Consider the following 13,657-nt stretch of genomic DNA (forward strand, 5'->3'; position numbering starts at 1 on the left):
TGTGTGTGTGTGTGTGTGTGTGTGTGTGGTTTTTTTTCCCCATTCAAGGAGTCTAAAAACAACTCTGTAAAGATCACTCCCTACAGTGTTTTGTTATGACGATAAACTGTAAATCAGTGGAAAATGTTATCTGTTCTTTCAGGTGGTGGGTCCCAAAGACCTAATACAAGCAATGAACTTCTTTTACAAGGTTCCAAATGTGTTTGCTTCTTCAAAGCAAATTGCTTTTGACAGCCCTGGCAGTCAGCTACAAGGATTTTATTGCCTTTTTTTGAATTCTTTTCATTTATTGTAACATGACAAAAATTGTTACCATATGATATGCTAAGATGCTAAGATCTAAGCACTACAAGAAAAACCCCACTCTTAAAGATGCTTTCACTGTTAAAGAAGTGAAAGTCTCCCAGCTAAAATTTAGTAAGGCAGGACCTTTGCTCAGGAAATGTAGGAAATGTAGGAATTAGATTTATTCACAGATTCTTTTTTAATGCTTATTTATTTCTGGGAGAAAATACTCCTGGGTCATTTTTATTTCTCCGTTTTGTGTGATTTTTATTTAAAAAATGTTAAAATAGTCTTTCTTCATTACTATATATTTTTGGTACATTCTGAAGACAGCTTTCCAGATCTATAGATACTAAGGAAGGTGGTTTAATGTATAATGGTTTTATCTATCTTGCCTCTTTTAAATTGTAAGGTACTTAAATACTGTCTACTTTAAATTTGTAATTCACATGAGTTCCAAACAAAGGAACACATAAAATTTGCTTTCATCTGGAATACCTGAGGAATAGCATGTCCTTGTTACTTGTATGTATTATGGTTTGCTGAGACATGTAGCATAAATTGCATTATCAATTTGAAAGAATGAAAATACAGTTAGAGGTGTCCAAGGATCTATGTCAAGGTCACCATTATGAAAGTTTGATCATCATTGTATAGTAAAATGATTCTGATTACTTGGGCTTTATGGTTGCCTGGATTCTGGAAAAGCTAAGTTAAGTTTTTGGTTATAGAGAAACCAGTATAATGGTATAATTACATAATATCTTTATTATAAGATACTGATTCTAATTGCACACATTTCCCTAGCACTTTAGGGTTGATAAAACATTTTCCTTAACAACAGCTCTGGGAAGAAGGTAGTATAAGCATTCTTATCCACATCTTACAGAAGAAGTCGTGCTCCAAGCACAAGTGAATTACCTACGATTTTGTAAACTTACTAACGTGCCAGAGCCCAAATTCCCAGGTCTCCAGGATCACTGTGCTGTGTTTGTTCCTGAGTATCTTCCCCCAATATACTGTCGCGCCTCTCCCCACCAATCAGAACAAGACCATATAGAACCAAACACCACATCAAGTAGTAGTGACTAGAGGAATTTTAGGATTTTAAAGAGATTATTGTGGGCCAGGGTCTTCAAGGCTAGTTTTGCCAAGCAGATATGAATGGGATCAATAAAGATTTAATGAGTTGAATTCAGTTTAATTTTTTTAATCATAGACTCATTTTTCTAAAGGAAAGGGTAGCATTATATACATTTAAGGGATTAAAACTTCCTATGAAATTAAAATACGCATTTAGCCTTTCAGGAGGCTCATTCCAACACATTAAAAAAAATTGATTGGGGAATTTTAGAGGCAGAAGAAACATGAGAGATCATCAATTCTGACCCTCTTCTTTTGCATACAGAGAAATTGAAGCCCAACAAACTGCCCAAGGTCGCTTAGTGGACTGGGGCCATAGCCACACCCAGAACTAAGCCTCCTTTTCCCCGTACACCATTTTGACTTTTCCAATGAAATTTCATAAAAATACAGTAAATTCTTGCTGTGTTGCATTCTGCTAGCAGAAATTCCCTGAAAAATCGTTGTTTCTGTACTTCTGCAACAGTAATTAATGCTTATAAAAATGAAAACTTCCTCTCAATTAGAGCTGCCCCAGAATGGAATTGACTACTTCACCACTGGAAGTCTTCAAGTGGAGACTGGATACGTAGCCACCTTCAGGAAGGTTTTAGATAATTTCTGATCAGGTTCAGGTTGTACTAGATAGCTGACCTCTGAGGTCTCCCTTCTAACCTGGGTTCTGTGATTCTATGTGATCTGAGGCCTTTCATGCTCTTGAAATACCTTCTGAATCATTGAAGTAAGATTAAATACCATAGTTCTATTGTAGGCATATTTTATCCGCATATGGAATAAATAGCTAGCTTTTATATAGCACTTTGGGGTTTACGAAAGTGCTTTGCAAATGTTATCTCATTTGATTCTCACCTGAGAGGTAGGCAGCTTCCTCTCCTTTTATATTATAATATGATATATAATATATATATATAATAATATATTATTATCTCCTTTTAACAGATGAGAAAACTGAGACAGGTTAAGTGACCCACTCAGGGTCATACCAGCTCTCAAGTGTCAGAAGCAGGATTTGAACTCAGGTCTTCTTTCCTGACTCCCAAGTCCATATTCTATACACTGTGCTGGTAGTCCTATTTCCCAGAATATTTGATCAGTCAGATCATGCTGAAAAGAGGTTTTGTATTGTGGTGGTGGGGGAAGGGTAGTGCAAAGGTAAGTGTCAAGACATCTAATACGTCTGTTCTTCATTATTTTCAGGGTTCCATAGTCTTGAACTACTGGCTACACAGCTACCACATGCCCACGGGTATTCATTCACAGCTCAGTATGAAGTTGGAATTGGTTCTAGATGCTGTGTAGAGGCAAAGCAGCACAACTCTAAATTCTCATTTTTCTTGCAATCTCTGACTCCTGACTGTTTACTTGGAGGCATTTATGACTGTCATGTCGACTTCAAGTAGATAAGAAAACGCCTGTCCTTCTCTGCCGTGAGAAAAAAAAAAACCTAATGCTTCAACTGTAAATTTTTCATATAAACTGAATTTACAATCTGTTTTACAGAAGTAAATGAAAATTCAAGAAAAGACTTGGCCTAATTTATATTGCTTTGCACTTTGGTCTGACTTTAAAGAACAATATCACATTCTCCGATGAAATTTGGGTGCCAAACACATGCCCAGAATGTACATTGTTCCTTTCAGAAGTCGGCATCCTCCTTTTGACTGTACGAGTTATTCTGCTTCGAGAACTTGTTTTATAAGGAGTGTGTTGGACGTTTGGAAATATTTCTGGATTGTTTAATAATATTTTTGGATTTTACTTTATTTCTGCTCCACTTATTTCTTTTAATTTAAAGAGTTGTAAACCAGATGATATTATCTGCCAACTGATAATATGGCACTGGCTTTTCTTTTATTAACACCCTCTCTTTCTGCTTTCCTCTGTTTTACTGATATTTGTTATAGTCATACCTTTACGTGAGTGCTTGCCTCCTAATTTAAAATACTGTATCAGCATGTAGATAGAATGTACATAACAGTTTAACCTCAAGGTGTATGGAGTCAGGGCCTCCTGATCCCGAGACACTAATGCATACTGTATTAGCACTTAGCCACGGGAGATTCTCAATGACTGGCACCCAGGGGTTCACATGGATTATCTAGAATCCTCCATGCAGTATTCATTAAGTTTTTTTTATGGGAACTATGTTTTAAAAATGTAATTTCTAAGCTTAAAAAAATTAAAATGTTTTGTTTCTGTTCTGCAGTATGTACAATAGACGTACCTTTTAAAAAATTTTTTTGTTTGTTTTCTTAATGGTATTCTGAAGTACTTACAAGTTAGTTTTTTTGTTTTTTTGGTTTTTTTTTTGGTAGCATTTCCTTGGCTCTACAATTGAACGATGTCCTGAGTCAAAATTCAAATGTATTTATATTTTTAATTTTACTCTATCTGCATTGAAGTAGTTGCTCTGTGGAGGAGACTCTGCTGGCTCCCTTGTCTCCATCTGGGTCTAGACTCCGCCTAGTGTTAAGGCCCTCGCCTCCGGCCACGGCGTGGTGCGTGTACTGGTATGTATGGTTCCTTTGTATTTTGTTACTGGACATCTCCTTCTTCAGAAGGCCTCTTTGGGGGCCTGCATCTTAGGTTGCAAGCCTTCCTTGTCTTTCATTTTGAGTCTCATGTATTTAGTGGCATGCTTCTGTGGGAAGGGATTACTCACAAGTGTCATCTCTTGGTTTGCTTCGTATGATTACAGCTTTCAACAAATGATTTTGTTTTGTTACCCTTAGCTTCCAAATGCACTAAAATGACATTGTCACATTGACTGTCTGTGGAGTTCATATTGGCACTGAAGTGTCAGCTGCCGCTCTTTTTTCATGTATGATGTTATGTTTTATTTGTCCTTTGACATTTGTTTTAATCCAGGAATGTCCATGGTATTTAAAGGACCAATAAATTAATATTAAAATGCAGTGAATGAGCATGGCTAGCAGCGGCATCCTCTTGCAGATCAAACTTCTTCCCAGTGAAAGCACACACAGATACTACCAAAGGGCAGATTGCTTTGCTATTATTTTATCCTTTGCATCGAGAAAAAGTGTTGGGATCATTGTGTAGTTTCTTTCTTTGTTTCTTTCTTTTTTCTTCATTTAAAGCTTCCTCCCATATGTTACAAGTGATTTTTTTTCTTTGAGATGATAGAACCTCAAAATACAGAAGTAAGGTCACAGTATTGTAAGCTTGACAGTAGTTTGTGAAAGTGGCTTACTTTTAACCCTTTTCATCTTATAGCTTTAATATTAAACCGGCTAAGAAAAGATGCTCTTGCAGCCCAGAAGAAAATGGCAGATTGTTTCTCAGAGAGCAGTGTCCTTTTTTATGCATGTGTAAAATGGAAACTCCTCATTTTCCTTGGGAGATCATGGTGTTTGAATGTGCACACAACTTTTGGATTGTGCTTCTTAAATCATAGCAGTGGACTTTGTCTTTGGCACCCAAGGAATCTGACTTCGGGGATTCATAGTAGCAGTTCCTGGCTGCACTCTGGATTTTGGTTTTGCTAACCATAATTGAGCAATTGTATATTACTGCTATATTAATGTTTCAAAGCACTGGGATAGTCTACTTCTAACTTGTAATTAATTATGTTTGCCAATTATCTGTTTGAAATAAGTTTGTGTCTGAACAGCTTATTGAAACTGTTAAATTGTACAGATATTGTTCATGACCTAAAGCTTTGTACTGTGGAATGTGCTTAATAAAAAAAAAAAAAGTTTGATCCTTGTCCAGAAAATTGCTAACTAATATCATCAAAAAAAGTATAGGCATTCTGCATTACAGCTTATCTGGCTTCATGCATTTGTTACTATTCCTCCTCTACTCTACTACTCTATTAAGGAATTTGTTTTAAAAAAAATACTGTAATATGTTATCAATAATTCAGTGACATTCAACTGAGGCTTATGGATTTTTTTTAAACATCTGCATTGTAAAATGAGGTTGAAGGTCAAGTGCTTTCAGCATAGGAGAGCTGTGCCTCTGATGATGCAATTGCATACCTTGAAAGGTATTAGCTAGAAAGCTGACTTGAACTTTGCGGGTTGCGGGGTTAGGCTATCCCATACCTCTCTTTGGCAAGGCTTCCTTGCTCCATATGCAAGATTGCTTCCCCAGAATATTGAGCTTTATAGTTATGGGATGAAATATGAAACAGGCACCTTTAAGTGCTCTTTGTGTCATTTTGATTTCAGTGAAAATTAAACTTTTTGATCTCATCACTATGAAAAAGTTCCATGAAGGCAGGTATGGAACAGCCAGCTGGGGCCCATTCGGCTTTTGTGCATCAAGAATGAGATCTTGTGGCTCATGATAATGAATCATCAGGGTTTATTTGAATCATCCTCTCAGGCAGGGGTTCTTAACTATTTTTTGTGTCATGGCCCCTTCTGGCAATCTGGTATTTGCAGAATCATGCTTTTTAAAGAAAGAGGAAGAGCTAAATTTCAGTTCGAAGTTTGTGGAGGGAAAAAATGCATTTTCCCCCTCCAAGTTAACCTATCTGCATGGATCTCAGGTTAAGAACACTTGCTCTAAGGCAGAAAGAACACAAGTAGATTTTATTTTATTTATTTTTTTTGCTAGGCCAATAGGGTTAAGTGACCTTATTATATATGACCTATAAGCTGTGGCCCAAGTCACACAGCTAGTAGGTGTCAATTGTGTGAGGCCAAATTTGAGCTCAGGTCCTCCTGACTCCAGGGCCTGTGCTCTATCCACTAGCTGCCCCCTCACACAGGTAGATTTTAGACCCCAATCATGATAATTATAAATTCCTTGATTGGTCAATTATGCACATTTAGTACATTGCTGTTCAACTGTGTCCAACTCTTTGTGACCCCATTTTGGGGTCTTCTTGGCATAGATACTGGAGTGGTTTGCCATTTCCCTCTCCAGCTCATTTTACAGATGAGGAAACTGAGGCAAACAGGATTAATTTAAGTGACTTTCCCAGGGTCACACAACTAATAAATGTCAAATTTGAACTCAGATCCTCCTGACTCCAGGACCAGTACTCTATCCACTGTACACTGAAACCCTAGATATCTGGAAAACAGTTTTAAGAGGAACCAGATTTTTCAAGTACCTAAAAGCTGGTCAGCTTTCTAAATGTAACCATTATGAATGCAAATCTTTCTGAAATATATCACTTCCCTGGCTTTTTAACTTGTGCAGTCTGAGCAATCTAACCTTTTTAATGGTCCTTTGAGGTATCATAATGGACGTTTCTTATTTTGTGTGCTGGAATACAGTGATGCCTTCAGGGCCTATGGAAGCATATAAGGTACCCATGTACTAGGGTGGCACCAATTTACTCTTCTTTAGTGTTCGTTTTTCCTTTTTATGAATTTTTTCCCCCTCACCATTATTGTGAGGATGTCAGGAGGGCTGTGCCCCACTTCTTACAAGCAGGAAGTGAAGGCCTATCTGTTACAACCCTTCTTCCTTCTTATAATTTCTTGTAACCAGGCAAAATGATGTGGAAGTTCTCTCCTTTGAGTAAATTGCATTAATTTTAACACAAGGACTTTGAGACATCAGTTGCACAGAACCTAGAACCCTTTTTTGGGCTGCAGAGGTATGTTTCTTTGCTTTGTTCTAAATAACTGCTTGGCAAATAATAATTCTTTACAACTGAAGTGTCATTAAATCCAGAGCAATAAATTCACCTTTAAAAATATTCTAGATCAGGATTAGATGGCCATAAATATAAAGAAAGTTCTGTAGAAATGAAAACAACATGAGAGCTTTAAAAAAAAAAATGCCACAAAGACACCATGTGGAGGAAAGCACACTGAACCAGAAATCATATCTGGGTTCTGATACTGGTGGACTGGTCTTTCCACCAATTCAGTCTAACAAGTATTTTATCAAGTACCTGCTATGTGCCAGGAAATGTGCTAGGTGTTCAGGATACAGAGACAGAAGTGGAACAATCCTTGCCCTCAAAGAACTTACATTCTATTGAAAGCACACAACATATCCAGAGAAAAATTCCACAAAATAATTTCTGGGGAGATATTAGTAACTAGAGGATGCAAGATAGGCTTCCTGTAGGAGGTGGCAGGAGCTGAGCCTTGAAGTGAGCAAGGAATCCTAGGTGAGAAGGGAATATGTTCCAGGCGTGGAGAATGACTTGTGCACAGATAATGAGATGAGAAATAACAATACAAAACCTCAAGCAAGAGTTTGGCTGAAGCCAAGGGTATGTGAAGGTGAGTAATGTGCAGGAAAGCTGGGAGGGTAAGCTAAAGTCATGATTCTAAAGGGCTTTAAAAGTCAAACTGTTGTGTTGTTTTGTTTTATCTGGGGAAAAAGAGAACCACTAGAGTTTCTCTAGCAATGGAGTTTACTTTGCATCTGTATGGAGGGTAGATTGCAGAGGAAGAATTGGAGGCAGGGAGAACAATTGCAATTGTTCAAGTGAGAGTGAGTTGAGAGGGAAATGGATGTGAGATATATTGTGGAGGCAAAATCACAGAACCTGGCAACTGATTAGATTTAAGGGGTAAGGAGAAGGGGAAGAAGGAACCTGGATGATCAGAAGGATAGTTTGCCCTCAATAGAAAGTTTGGGAGAAAGGATGGCTTGGGAAAAATTGGAGATGTCTTACAGGGACTGAAGATTGGAATTATCTGCATAGAGGTGATAGCTGTATCCATGGGTGTTGGGAATGTGTGTGGAAAGAAGAGGGCCTAAGGCAGAGGTCTGGGGGTAACCCCTCCTCTTGTGAATGGGCTAGACTTATGATCCTTTCCAAGAAAATTGAAAATGAGCAGCCAGGAGAACCAGCAAAGAGCATAGTCATGAAAATCCAGGAAGAGTTTTTAAAAGAGGTGATCAACAGTCTCAGTTGCCCCATAGAGGCCAAAAAAAAGGCTATGGGGCTTGGGGTAACCTTGGAATTCCAATTTCAGGTAAGTGGTGAAGTTGAAAGCTGAATAGCAAGAGATTGAGAAGTGAGAATGAGATGAGAAAATGAAGACGTCAAATGTAGACAGGAGAGGTGTTAGAGAATGCTATTTTAGGAAGATGGTAGGAACAAGTAATGTTTTGTTTTGTTTTTTTTAAAGATAGGGAAGTTATCAGCATGTTTATAAGTAGTAGAGAACGAGCCAATGGAGAAAGTAAGATTGAAAATTAGGGAGAAGGAAAGGATAATTAAAGGGACAAGTTCCCTGAGGAGACAGGATCAGGAGCCAAAGTCATAGATAGAGATGTCAGCATTTGCAAGGAGAATAGATGCTTCTTTCTCTGAGATTGGAGCAAAGGAAGAGAGTGAGAAGAGGGTAGGGATGATAGATGATTTGGAGTGTAAAGTTGGGAGAGAACAAGGATAGCAGGGCCTGGTTCACTATTGGGTAAGATTGGGAAATGAAAAAAGTGAAGCCAAGGCAGGGGTGGAGTGTCTAGAGATATAGACAGAATACACTTATTAATGGTGACCTGATCATGGCACTGGGAGAAATGGATGGCCAGGAGGTTAGGATCAGATAGATGAATGTCAAAATTATGGATAATGGAAGTGGAATATTTGTAGGTGATAATGAACTCAAAGACATTCTCTGTGCAGTTGTTACAGAGTGAAGGTGTAGATCATGGAAACTGAGGAGGCTAAACTGGGAAGAATGGGGGAGGTGCAGTTGAGGAGGAAAAGAAGACTGAACCAGGTACTGAGCTTGAGAAAAAAAGGGGGAATGACCTAGTGTCTAGTAAAAAACCAAACAAACAAACAAAAAAACAGCTAGCAGGATCTGGATAGAATGATATATCTTGATAGAGTAAACCTCATCTAGGTGGGGTACTGGTCTCAGAGTAAAGAAGACCTGAATTCAGATACTGGCTTGGACACACTGCTTCCAGCTGAGTATGCTGGGCAAGTCACTTCTGTCAGCCTCAGTTTCTTTATGAATAAGGATTCTAAAAACATCGATCTCATAGGGTGGTTGTGAGGATCAAATAGGATTAGGTAGGTAGATAGATTACGGAGGGGTCAATCAAGAAAGATAAAGACAAAATGCCATTAGATTTGGCAATTAAGAGATCTTTAAGAGAGCAGTTTCAGTTGAATAGTGAAGTTGGCAGAAGATTTAGAAACAAGTGAGATCAGAGGAAGAAGCACTAATTGTAGATGGCTTTCTCAAAGGTTGTAGTCAAGGTGAGGAGATAGAGGATGAGAATGCAGGTGGTCAACAAGTGAATTAAAAAAAACAAGTGTTATGGGTGTGTTCATAGGCACCAGGGTGGGAGAGAGCCAATAGATAGGAAGATATTGATGAATAGAGAACAGGGATGATACAGGAGACAATATGATGGAGACGGGAGGGGATGAGATTGAGTTGTATGTTGCAGGGTTTGCCTTGACTCGGATGAAGGGCCATCTCTTCATGTGATATGGGGTGAAGCAGGAGATAGTAGGTGAAGATATCTGAGTGATGTGAGATGAAGAAGAGAGAGCTCTCAGCAAATAGCCTCAAGTTTTTTTTCAGTGAAGTATGAGGTAAGGTCATCAGCTGAGAGTGTAGGGAGTGGGATGAAAAGGTTTGCAATAGTTGTTGTGCTAAATAGGCTAGCTAGGAAGTGTCAAAAGATTGCTTTGCTACGGTAAGGCCCAAGTTGTGATTATGTAAAAAATGTGTAATGGATTGAGTTATCATAGTTTCATTTTTTTCTCTCTAGCTCTATTCAGCAACATGGGAATTGGAGCAAAGGGGGCGACTAGGTGGCACAGTGGCCCTGGAGTCAGGAGGACCTGTGTTCAAATCCAGCCTCAGACACTTAATAGCTGTGTGACCCTGGGCAAGTTGCTTAACCCTTTTTGCCTCAGTTTTCTCATCTGTTAAATGAGCTGGAAAAGGAAATGGCAAACCACTCTAGTTTCACAAAGAGTTGAACATGACAACAACTCTCTCAAAAAAAAATTAGAGCAAAGGAGGTGGATGGTGAAAGTTTATGGTTACAGTAGTAGTTCAGAAAATAGCAAGTCATGATTGGTGATAGGACAAAGAGGCAAGGCACTTGAATATATAAGCTGATATAGAGTTGAACTAGTCTACCATGGGGTCAAGATAGGGAAGGGAGGAAAGTGAAACAAGTGTAGGGATAATGGCCTTGGAAAGAGCTAAAGAGGCAGAGAGGTACTGAAGGATGGAGAGGGTTAGGTGTAGTAAGACATAGGAAAAGATGGAATGTTAGAAGATTATGACCAGCCAAAGGAATTTCAGAGTTTGTGGAAGTGGAATACATGTGGATGATGGCAACCACAAGGGTAAAGTGTAAAGGGTAAAGTGAAGTGGAGGAGCAGGTCATAGGGATTCAGTTGTGTATGTGGGAAGTCTTAGTCACCATAACTGAAGAACCAAAGAGGAGTGGAGGAAACACTGAAGATTTAAAGTAATGATGTGAAGAAAAAAAAAGGGTCCTATAAAGAAATGGAAAAGGTTTTATATTTGTTGAGCCTGAAGGAGAAAAGGTCTAGGTACTATTTTACTTTCTCCAATTCCTGAGGGAGCTAAGAAGACAATCTCTGAAATAGCTTGGCTTTTGTGTTGAGCAAAATGTAATGGACAATTCTAGAAAGGTGCTAACTATTTTAAAAAATGGTCCCTGGAAAGGAAATATAGCTTTAAACTGTCCTGTTTGGACAGAACAAAAGACAGAATTTTAGCCATTGAAGGTAGTAACTCAATGGTGAACACCCATGGGATGGTCCCTGGAGATTTTCCTGCCAAGACTATACGACTACTCTTATCCATTCTTATTATTTTAGGTATTTATTTGTCCCAAGGTATAAACCTTACATCTTTCTTTTCTACTTCTAAGATTCTAAACTTTTATTAAATAATTGACTAATCCTGGCTCTGTAAGGGGGAAAGATGCTTAATTTGTTAGCTAGGTGGGGTCACTTGAAAGATTGTTGACTTGAAAGTCATAGTTCATGGGTTCAAATCCTGGTTCTTCTACTGTGTGTCTTGGCCTTAGTTTCCCCATCTGTAAGATAAAAGCTTCAACTACATGACTATTAAGGTTCCTTCCAGCTTAAAATCTATGATCCTGAGACCTGTTTCAGAGGGTGGTGATGAGGGGGGGATTGTAGGGGTTGTCTAATTTGTTTCCATTTGGGAGGTCTCTAAGGTAGGGCAATTTATAATCTTTTGGTTCCTTGTTGGGGGAGTCTATGGGGATTGCAACCTTGAAATGCTGTATTATTGGTAATTTTGTTTTCACCTTTGTGCTGCTGAATTAAAAGGCTGGGGCAGGGGGGATAGCTCATCTTTTTCCATTGGCTGACCCTGTCACTCTTGCTCAAGAAGTTTCAGTGGCTCCCTATTGCCTCTAGGCAACAAACTCCTCTGGCATTTAAAGCCCTTCCCAATTTGGCTCCCACTGATCTTTCCCAACTGATTTCACACCACTTCCTGCACCCATACTCTTCCATCCAAACTGGTCTCCTTGCAGTTCCCTGATGAGGATGGAATCTGAACCCCTAAAAGGAAAAGATCATGTCTTTGAGATTTGGACCCCAAAAAGGAAAAACCCTGGGCTTTCCTACCTGACCAAATCTCTGGCAGTCACCTGAGACTATAATCCTATTAACGGACCTTTCATCGTGGCTGTACCCAATCTCCCAATTCTGTTGGTACCTCCCAATTGCTCCAGGCCACTTCCCACCCTTAATCCTATCTAGACTCCATTCTTTCTTGGCCATGGGGTCCAGGTCCCTGGTGTTCTGTTCACCCCAGTTTACTGGCCAATCCCATCCAGATCCTCCTAAGACCCCTCTTCCAGTCACCCCAAACTACTTGGCCACTCCTAGATCCCTCCCACAGTCTTTCTGTATATAAAGTCCATCTTGTCTCCATTAAGGTGCTCAAATTCTTAAAATCTAGCCAATAGCTCACTAACGTTCAGATTCCTTAAGAGTCTGGGCTATATGGTGGGTGTTCTAATAAACCTTGTCTTTGGCTGAAAGAAGACTTGCATCGAATTCTTTTGGGAAGGACCCATATGTTGTGATTTTGGGGTCCCAGCCTCCCTAAATCTCAACATTCCTCACATTCCATCTTTAGTCTCTTTTCCTTTGCATTGGTTAACATCCCCTCCCCTCCAAACAACAACTACAAAAACAACAACAACAACAACAACACAATCCTCTCCTTCCTCTTGGAATCTGTAGCTCAAAGTTCAGCTATGCTATCTTGTATACAAAGCCTTTGCTGATTTCTCCATTTGTTACTGCTTCTCTCTCCCCCCTCCCATATTCATTCTCTCTCTCCCTTTACACACACACACACACACACACACACACACATACACATACACGCATATATATGTGTATGTATATGTACATATATATATATATATACACATACATATATAATATGTAACATATAGGTATTTGTAACCTTAGTTTAGGGAGAGCCTCCCAGCTACCTTCTTTTCATTTCCTTCTTGACTATACCTCTTCAGATTTCATTAGGAACCGCATCATTCTTCAGGACCACAGTGGCCTTGTTACTCACACCTCATCAATATCCTCTGCCCCTGTGACCTCTCTTAATGAAGTGGACTGGAGAGCTTCTCCCCAAGTCACCATTTAAAGGAAGCCCACAGGTTTGGCTGTCTCTTCATTTCCTACCTGGCTGCACTCCTGGGGACTTTAGTACCTCCTCCTCACCCCTTTGTCAGCTTCCTTTTGTGTTGTCTTACTGATGCGGTTTAGGGGTTCAGGGGTGCTGGGACCCCAAAATTACGACACGTGGGTCCTGCCCAAAAGAATTTGACCCAAGCCTTCTTTCAGCCAAAGACAAGGTTAATTAGAACATCCATCATATTGGGCAGACTCTTAAGGAGTCCGAACATCAATAAACTATTGGCTAGATTATAAGAATCTGAGCAGTGGCTAGATTATAAGAATCTAAGCATCTTAATGGAGACAAGATGGAAAAGACTGTGGGAGGGATCTAGGAGTGGCCAAGTAGTATATGAGGTAATAGAATTCCAGGGACCTGGAGCACAAGGCCAAGGGAGAATGGAGAAATGGGGTGGGGCCATAGGGAGGTCCACAATGAAAGGTCAGTTGATGGGATTGTAGCCTCAGGGGAACGCCAGAGATTTGACCAGGTGGGAAAGTCCAGGGTTTTTCCTTTCTGGGGCCTGATCCCAACCCCATCATTACCTCAATCGATTTTAAGTTCCTTGAGGGCAGGGTCTGTCTTTTTTTTTTTTT

General features: G+C 39.4%; 1 protein-coding gene across 3 annotated transcripts in view; it reads left to right on the plus strand.

Moving 5' to 3' along the window:
* The window catches only part of FBXW11 (F-box and WD repeat domain containing 11), an 89,104-nt gene extending 83,957 nt beyond the window's left edge, over positions 1–5,147 (plus strand). For all 3 annotated transcript variants that reach the window (XM_027841832.1, XM_027841834.1, XM_027841833.1), the window contains one exon: positions 2,626–5,147. The gene's annotated coding sequence lies outside the window, so the exon portion shown is untranslated. The remainder of the gene's footprint in view (positions 1–2,625) is intronic.
* The last annotated feature ends 8,510 nt before the right edge of the window (positions 5,148–13,657 follow it).

The sequence above is a fragment of the Vombatus ursinus genome, unplaced genomic scaffold (assembly GCF_900497805.2).
Source record: "Vombatus ursinus unplaced genomic scaffold, bare-nosed wombat genome assembly UNPS02014863.1, whole genome shotgun sequence".
Taxonomy (NCBI): Eukaryota; Metazoa; Chordata; class Mammalia; order Diprotodontia; family Vombatidae; genus Vombatus; species Vombatus ursinus.